Below are 8,270 nucleotides of genomic sequence, written 5' to 3' on the forward strand. Positions count from 1 at the left end.
CCTGTATGATGGACTTGAGGATCATTTTTGAAAATCAGCGAGTTACACAACTGTGACACTTGAGCCGTCACAGTCATAAGACCAGCAGGGCTTCTTTGGAAATCATGCAGTGGGGCTGGGAGTTTCCTCCAGTGCTTTTGTTCTGGTCTTAGGGCAGTAACAAGAGGCTTTCTCGTGACATACCTAAGCCTTCCTGCTTTGGGCTGAATTGAAAGTAGGGCAGTACTTGCCAGTCTTGTGGGTGGTATTTTAGTGTCTCACTCCAGTCATAACTAATATTAGGAAGTGTCAAAATTTAAATCTTATGCTTGCAGCCTCCCGCTCTTCTCCCTCTCTCCCTCCTTTCTCTTTAAGCCTAGCTTGCTGCTAAACCTAAATTTGGAGATTTTCCCAAAAATTGGGCCTCTTTATATTTTATTAATTTTTTACAGAGAGGAAGGGAGAGGAAGAGGGATAGAGAGTTAGAAACACCAATGAGAGAGAAACATCGATTCAGCTGCCTCCTGCACACTCCCTACTGGGGATGTGCCCGCAACCAAGGTACATGCCCTTGATCAGAATTGAACCCGGGACCCTTCAGTCCGCAGACCAACGCTCTATCCATTGAGCCAAACCAGTCAGGACAAATTGGGCCTCTTTAAACTTGATCCTCTAAAAGATCCTTTCCCCCTCTTTCTTCCACAGTCATTGCATCAAACTCACAATGCACCGCCTTACAATGCACCAAAAGGCAGTGAATTTACAAATGCACCGAGGAGGAAAAAAATTAGTTATGACATGATTCCTGACTATTTCATCTTGTTTCTTGAATTGGATATGAATTACTTTCAGACTCTTCTTGTCATTTAAACTTAGATTTCACTCCTAACTAGCTGGCATACCTTGGGCTAATCATTTAACCTCTCTGAGCTTGATTTTCTATCTGTAGAATGGCCATAATAGCTCAAAGCAATTGAGCTCTAATTTATAATAATAATATAATTACACAAATTTTTCTGATATGAGAAATAAATGCTACCTGCCTGGGACATGGCAGCTCTTAAGAAATGCTAATGTGCTCTTTCTCGGCGCTGCCTACAGAGGTGGCAGCCATCTCCTACTTGGCACCATGGCTGCCCTCAGACCCCTCGTGAAAACCAAGATTGTCAAAAAGAGGACCAAGAATTTCATCCGGCACCAGTCAGACCAATATGTCAAAACTAAGCGGAACCAGCAGAAACCCAGAGGCATTGACAATAGGGTGCGTAGAAGACTCAAGGGCCAGATCTTGATGCCCAACATTGGTTATGGGAGCAACAAGAAGACAAAGCACATGCTGCCCAATGGCTTTCGGACGTTTCTGGTCCATACGTCAAGGGCTTGAAGTGCTGCTGATGTGCAACAAATCTCACTGTGCTGAGACTGCTCACAACGTCTCCTCAAAGAACTGCAAAGCCACTGACCATCAGAGTCACCAATCCCTAAGCCAGGCTGCGCAGCGAAGAAAATGAATAGACAGATTGTGTACACATTGTATTCGTGTTAATAAAATCATAAAATTCTGCCATCTGGCATTTCAAAAAAAAAAAAGAAATGCTAATATGCCCTAGTCAATTTTGCTCAGTGGTTAGAGTGTCGGCCTGCACAGGGAAGGGTTGTGGCTTTGACTCCTGGTCAAGGGCACCTACCTTAGTTGCAGGCTCCATCCCCTGCCCAGTAGGGGTACTTGCAGAAGGTAACCAGTTGATGTGTCTCTCTCACATCAATGTTTCTCTCTCCCTCTCTCTCCCCTCCCCGGCCCCTCCCTTCTACTTTATCTAAAAGCAAGGGGAGAAAAGATATGCTAATGTTCCTTCCTTGCCTACTAGTGCTTTTACTGCCACTCCTCAAGTCCTCCTCCTTTCCTCATTTCCACTAACATGGTAGAACACGAGGTCACTTTCCTTTGCCAACTCCCATTTCTTATGCTGCAAGCTATTTAGTTCATTTCCATTTCTGCTCAGCAGGGAAGACCAACTTTCCTTCTCTGGAATTCGTGTTTCTATTTGTTTGTTTGAAGTCTCACATCGCAGGGCATCAGCCAGCGCCTTCCATCCCTGCTAGTCCTGGTTCTTCAGAGGGGTCAGGTCTTCCTTGGCAGTGAGATATTAAAATAATGCTGCAGGCAAAGCATAGAGAGTCTGTTGAAACCAGCCTTCCCCAAAGACCAGCTGCCAACCAACAGTTTTGGGTTCCTCTCCTGGATTACACCTCTTTTGGGGCTATTTATTCAGTCCTCAGTTTACTGCAGCACTGGTTTTCGCCCTGTATTTAAAATTACAAAGGTAGCAACTTTTTTTTTTTTTAATATATTTTATTGATTTTTTACAGAGAGGAAGGGAGAGGGATAGAGAGTTAGGAACATCGATGAGAGAGAAACATTGATCAGCTGCCTCTTGCACACCTCCTACTGGGGATGTGTCTGCAACCAAGGTACATGCCCTTGACCGGAATCGAACCTGGGACCCTTGAGTCCGCAGGCCGACGCTCTATCCACTGAGCCAAACTGGCTAGGGCGGTAGCAACTTTCTTAAGGAGTGATGGCAGGTCTTTGAGTTGCCCCAGGCTTAGCCACTGCACCAGCCCTCAGGCCTGAGTCACTGGTTGTTCACAACCTTGGAATTTATTCCATTGATTCCTAATGGTCTGGGTGAGTCTGCCTGGAGGCCTGCCCTGCATTGAAAGGGAACCCCTTCTTTGCAATAGGATCACAGTCAGTCCTGTGGGAGGGGCAAGGAGAGGTTTCCTAATCTCCTATCGAGGCACAGTCAGAATTTCTCTTGGGCCGGAAGTGCTGGGTCAGGAACATGGCTTCCAACTCCTGGCTGTGTCCATAAGGATTATAGCCAGGAAACAGCAGCAGAGTGTCATGGAAGATGAGCATGGAAAGTTGGCATGGTGGCATGCGGGTAGGCTAAACAGCCATCTCAGACAGTGGATAAAGACAATTTTAATTTATTTAAGGGAAGGGGGGGTGGGTATCCAAAGGGAAGGGCTGCGCAGCACCGAGCCAAGGGGACACTGGGTCAATGATGGCAGCACCCAGGAGCTGGAGTTTCATCCTTCCATGCAGTCACTGGTGGGAAACTTGTCCTCCGTGGGTTTGGAGGCTGAGCTGGTGGGCTCGGAATGTGGAGGGAATGCAGGGTACCTTCAGTTTCAGTTTCTTGTATGGTCTGACTCCTGGTGTCCAGCGAGTTTTTCCTGGTCTTTCATTCTCCTCTAGCGGGAAGCTTACAAATGGCTGTTAAGGATTGTATTGCCCTGTAGTCCTATCAGGTCATATGTTCAATCATCAAATATTTATTAAGTATTATTAAGTATCTAGTCTATAGGGCCTCGGTTCACAAAGATGAATAAGTCCCAGATCCTAGTGGACAAAGTCAATTACACATGATTATAATGCCGTGTGATGCGCATCATCAGAGAGGTCTGTGTAAATGGCCAAGGATCTTAGGGGAAGGAGGCCTTCACATGTGGATGGTGGCATGTGGAGGATGGGAACTGGCATCACAGAGGAGGGGATTGTCCACTAGAGCCTTCAAGAATAAGGAGCTCCGCTGAGTGGAGAGGAGGGGCATAGGGCCGAGGTGGGGGAGACAGAAGAGGCTTTTTGGTTTGGATCCTTCCAGAGGTAGACCCAGAGACAAGAACTTGAATGCAGTAGGTCATTTGGGAGATGGAAAGAACGGTAGAGGCATGGAGCCTGCAACCGGGAATGAAAGATCTGTTATTAGATATTTGCCATTGTGGGTAATTTGCAGCTTAATCCCTTTGCACAGCTCAGGGAGTCAGTGTAGTGTAAAGCCTGTCTCCAAGTTATCCTAACAGAAGGGCAAAGAAGCTGGGTGGGGGGATTTATGTCCAGGGACACTTCTGGCTTGCCCTTCCTAGTCCTCCCAGGGATTAAAAACAAAAATCCTCAGAAAGAGAGAGACAGCTGTTTGCAGCAACTTTTAGGGTAGACAGGTAAACTCGGCCTGATGTGAGCAAGTCCCATAGCATCTGCTACAGGGGACCGAAGGCACTGAGACATGAAAAGAGCGCCACGAATTATGGACCATTCTGTGAAGTGGCAAGAGAGAAAACTGAAAAGGAAAGCAGGAGTCAAATCGAATGCCTTGCTCAGGGGGGCTGTTCTTTACGGATAAGGGATGGGAGTCACTGAGGGATCTGGGCAGCAGAGTGCTCGGCCCAGAGATGCAGAGGGTCACATGCCCGTAAGCAGGACAGGTTGTGAGATGGGAAGGCAGAGCGACACACCGACACTGGCCCTGCCAGCACACAGGATAGAGGAATCAGCAGCACTACTGGGAAGGGAATAAATGGTTTCATTTTCTGTGCAGCCAGGCAGAGCAGCACCCTTATGCTGTTATAATAATTAGTTCTGCTTGTCTATGCTTACACAACCAGACCTCTGTCTATAGATTATGATGATAGATTATGTACCATCTGAGCCTAACACCTAGTGCAGGGTCTATCTAGCACAGTGATGGCGAACCTATGACACGCGTGTCAGAAGTGACACGCGAACTCATTTTTTTGGTTGATTTTTCTTTTGTTAAATGGCATTTAAATATATAAAATAAATATCAAAATATAAATCTTTGTTTTACTATGGTTACAAATATCAAATTTCTATATGTGACACAGCACCAGAGTTAAGTTAGGGTTTTTCAAAATGCTGACACGCCGAGCTCAAAAGGTTCGCCATCACTGATCTAGCACATGCAGGGCCGCAGAAAGTATTTGAATGGTGAATGATTAGATTGGTTTATTATCACAGCTCTATCCAGGGCTATGCAGTGTGCTTATAATAAGCAGGATTGTTCTGGAGTCCAAAGGACAATGTATGCGTTTTGGAAGCAACCCGGAAAGGTGATTCTGATGGGATGGTCCAAAGTATTTGGGAACTCCTTCCCTCTGAGCCCAGAGCTGGTCACAGAAGATGCTACCTCCCCCCTGTGCTGCCCCAGCCAGGCCTTGGTGGAACTTTGCCTAATTGTCACTTCTATGGAAGATATCTAGCCACAATGTCATCATAGGAGGCTGGACTTTCCCTCTGGCCTTGGCCAACTAAGTCGCCTAGCCCCCTCTTTCTGCTTAGGTCCGACAGCCGTTGCTTCTGGTTGCAACCAGAAAAAGAGGCTATCATTGTCATTCAACAAGAGGATAGTTTTCTGAAGTGGCTATGTGACCTTTTCAGAAAATCCCCACGGAAAGGGGAAATATCCTGATGGTAAACAAGAGGAAAATAGAAACAACCCAGTAGCAAAATCATTTCTGGAATGGAGCTCCACACCCAGCGATCCTGATGCAGATCTCAAGGTGACGGGGAGTTAATAGGACCCGACCTAGGAGTCCTCGAAGAACCCCCAGAGGTCATTTAATCCACCCCTGATATATTCGCAACCAAGCTGAATGCACTCACCAGCTATCCTGCAGACATTTTAGGGAAGGAAATTCTCTATCTTTTTCCTGTAGGGATCAAAAAAATGTATGAGCAAGGAGCCCTTCAAAGAAGTAGAAGAATTTATGACCTGGAAACTCATTTCATAGCTGAGGAACCTGAAGCAGAGCCAGTACTAAAATATTGTCTCTTGATCCCAGTTTAGAAACTTCCTTCAAGCATTCCTTGAGGGCACACCATGTGGGCCTCTGCTTGGCGCTGGGAAAACACAGCTCAACAAGACAATTTCTGCAGTCCCGAGAGAGGGATCATAATACAGTTGCGCAAAGATATTTACATTTAATTAACTGTCACTGAATGTCACTAGTACTACAATAAAGGCATGTTTAAATGCATCTTGAAGTCTTACCAAGGATCTTTTATTTGTTTAAAAAAAATGGGTGCTGATATTCATAATAGATTAAAAAGCTTTACTTCTATCTCCTGCTTCCAATCCTCATTTCCATTAAGAAATGTATTTAGGCCCTAGCTGGTTTGGCTCAGTGGGTAGAGCATCGGCCTGTGACTGAAGGGTCCCAGGTTCAATTCCGGTCAACGGCACATGCCCTGGTTGTGGGCTCGATCTCCAGTAGGGGGTGTGCAGGAGGCAGCCAATGAATGATTTTCTCTCATCATTGATGTTTGTATCTCCTTCTCTCTTCCTCTCTGAAATCAATTTTTAAAAAAGAAGAAATGTATTCACGTAGGCCCATACTTAATGACAAGTGCGTAAATCCCTGAATTTTATTGTAAAAACAAAAAACATATGTTCCCATCTCAAGTTGGCAGTGTCAGGCTGTTACTTGTCTAAAGAGTTCAAAGTTGCTAATGAGGTCCATGTCCCTTTCTACTGCCTACAACCTTGGAAAGATGGTAACTGTGCTGACAATAAATGAAATAAACTGCTTTTTTTTTAAAGGAAGAATAAAGAAAAAGAAGACCATACTACTTGTTCAGGTTTGTTGTAATAGCCACAATGGAACATAATATTTTTGAGGGGAGGAGTCACATGGGTCACTGGACCATGGGATGGTTCTCATTGCCAGAGGAATAGGTCAAGGTTAGAATGTGATTTTATTTGAGCAATACAGTGTCAGTTAGGCCCTGAAAGAAAGATGCTGATAGACTATACTGGTACTTACCATTCAAAGAAGAAAAGATACACTAGTCTTACTAAAGTTAAGGAAGGGATATCACTTAGCTTTCTGACTAGTAAGACATGAGGGGGACATGTTCCTAGGGACAGACAGGTAAGTATTATGAATTTCACTAATTCCTCCATTGCTATTTGATATAACTCTCTTCATACAAGAATTGAACTTGAAGGTGTGGGTCAGTGATGCATTGCAATAAAAATGCCACTTAGGTTCTGGAACGGAATCTCCTTCTACTCCCTTGTTAGTCAGTAATGACCTAATTTCAACGCTTGATGCTCTGAAGAACCTGTTCCAACCAACTCATGAGATGCCCCACTCTCCTACCTGCAAAACTCCAACCCTCTCTGTAATCCCTATTTTGATTGATGGCCACATGAAGCTTGAAACCTTGGGAGTTGCCTCCTCTCTTTTTGTCACTGCCACCCACTCCCTTCTTCCTTACCATGTTCAATTGGCATCAGATTCTCTCAGTTCTATGTATTCAACAGTCAAGTGGGTTTCAATCAAAATAAGTAGAAATCACTCTAGCTGTTTTAAACATAAAGGGATTTAATATATGCAATTAGGTGCTTACATAATTGTTGGAACACCAGGCACTTGGCTGGACCTTGAGGTATGACTTCTATAGTAACATTGCCAGCCACAATCAAGAAGATGGGGAAGCAGAACAGCATCCTTGGAACTATCGTATTTTGTGACACACACTTTCTTTGCAATCTGGGGTCAGAAAGCTACCTCAGCCACATTTGCAACAGAGCCATGCTATGTCCACTAGATCGGGTGGGGGTGGGGGGGAGGTGCCTTGTGCTCCATGCTCTACCCTTAAAGCTAGATAGAGCAGCACCCTGGGGCACTGCCATGGAACACTGTGTGTTTATGACTGTGCCTGGTGGAAGAAACAGCAGAAACAACCAGAAACCTGGCCTCTTCCTCACTTTGACCTTCCAAATCTTGTACAAATGGATCTACTTGTCTGAACTCACATTGCATTTGGGACTGTAACTGCAAAGGAGTCTAGGAAATGTAGGTTTCATTTATTTTTTAAAATATGTTTTTATTGATTTCGAAGAGGAAGGGAGAGAGAGATAGAAACATCAATGATGAGGATCATTGATTGGCTGCCTCCTGCACGCCCCCTACTGGGGATCGAGCCCACAACCCGGCCATGTGCCCTTGACCGGAATTGAACCTGGGACCCTTGAGTCCACAGGCCAATGCTCTATCCACTAAGCCAAACCGGCTAGGGCAGGAAATGTAGTTTTTAGTCCTCCAACCTGTCAGTACAGGAAGGTACACTGAGAGGAGAGTGGAATGAGATAATCCACAGTAGCGACCACATTCAACATTTCTGGAACAGCCACTGCCCTACGGACCTTGTCAACTCTCACCTGAACCATTGCAATTTCCTCCCAAGTTCTCCTCTCTGTGTTAGCTTGAGTGTTGTTGTTGTTTTCTAAAACACACCCAGGGCCACATAATGTTCTGCCCAAATTTGATCACCCATAACAAAAAGGACCATTCTCCTTTCAAGTCTCTTACTCTCTGGCCCAACCCTACTTTGCCAGCTGCAAATCCTGCTGCTTCACCACACCCCTAGGCTTCCATCACACGGATGCTATTGCTTTCTCTACCCCTCCCTGCATCTT

The 8,270-nt window shown here is 45.2% G+C and overlaps 1 pseudogene; it reads left to right on the forward strand.

The window, feature by feature from the left end:
• Positions 1–1,090: 1,090 nt before the first annotated feature.
• LOC102441603 lies at positions 1,091–1,553 on the forward strand (annotated as a pseudogene).
• Positions 1,554–8,270: the final 6,717 nt, after the last annotated feature.

This window comes from Myotis lucifugus, unplaced genomic scaffold, assembly GCF_000147115.1.
Source record: "Myotis lucifugus unplaced genomic scaffold, Myoluc2.0 scaffold_48, whole genome shotgun sequence".
NCBI lineage: Eukaryota > Metazoa > Chordata > Mammalia > Chiroptera > Vespertilionidae > Myotis > Myotis lucifugus.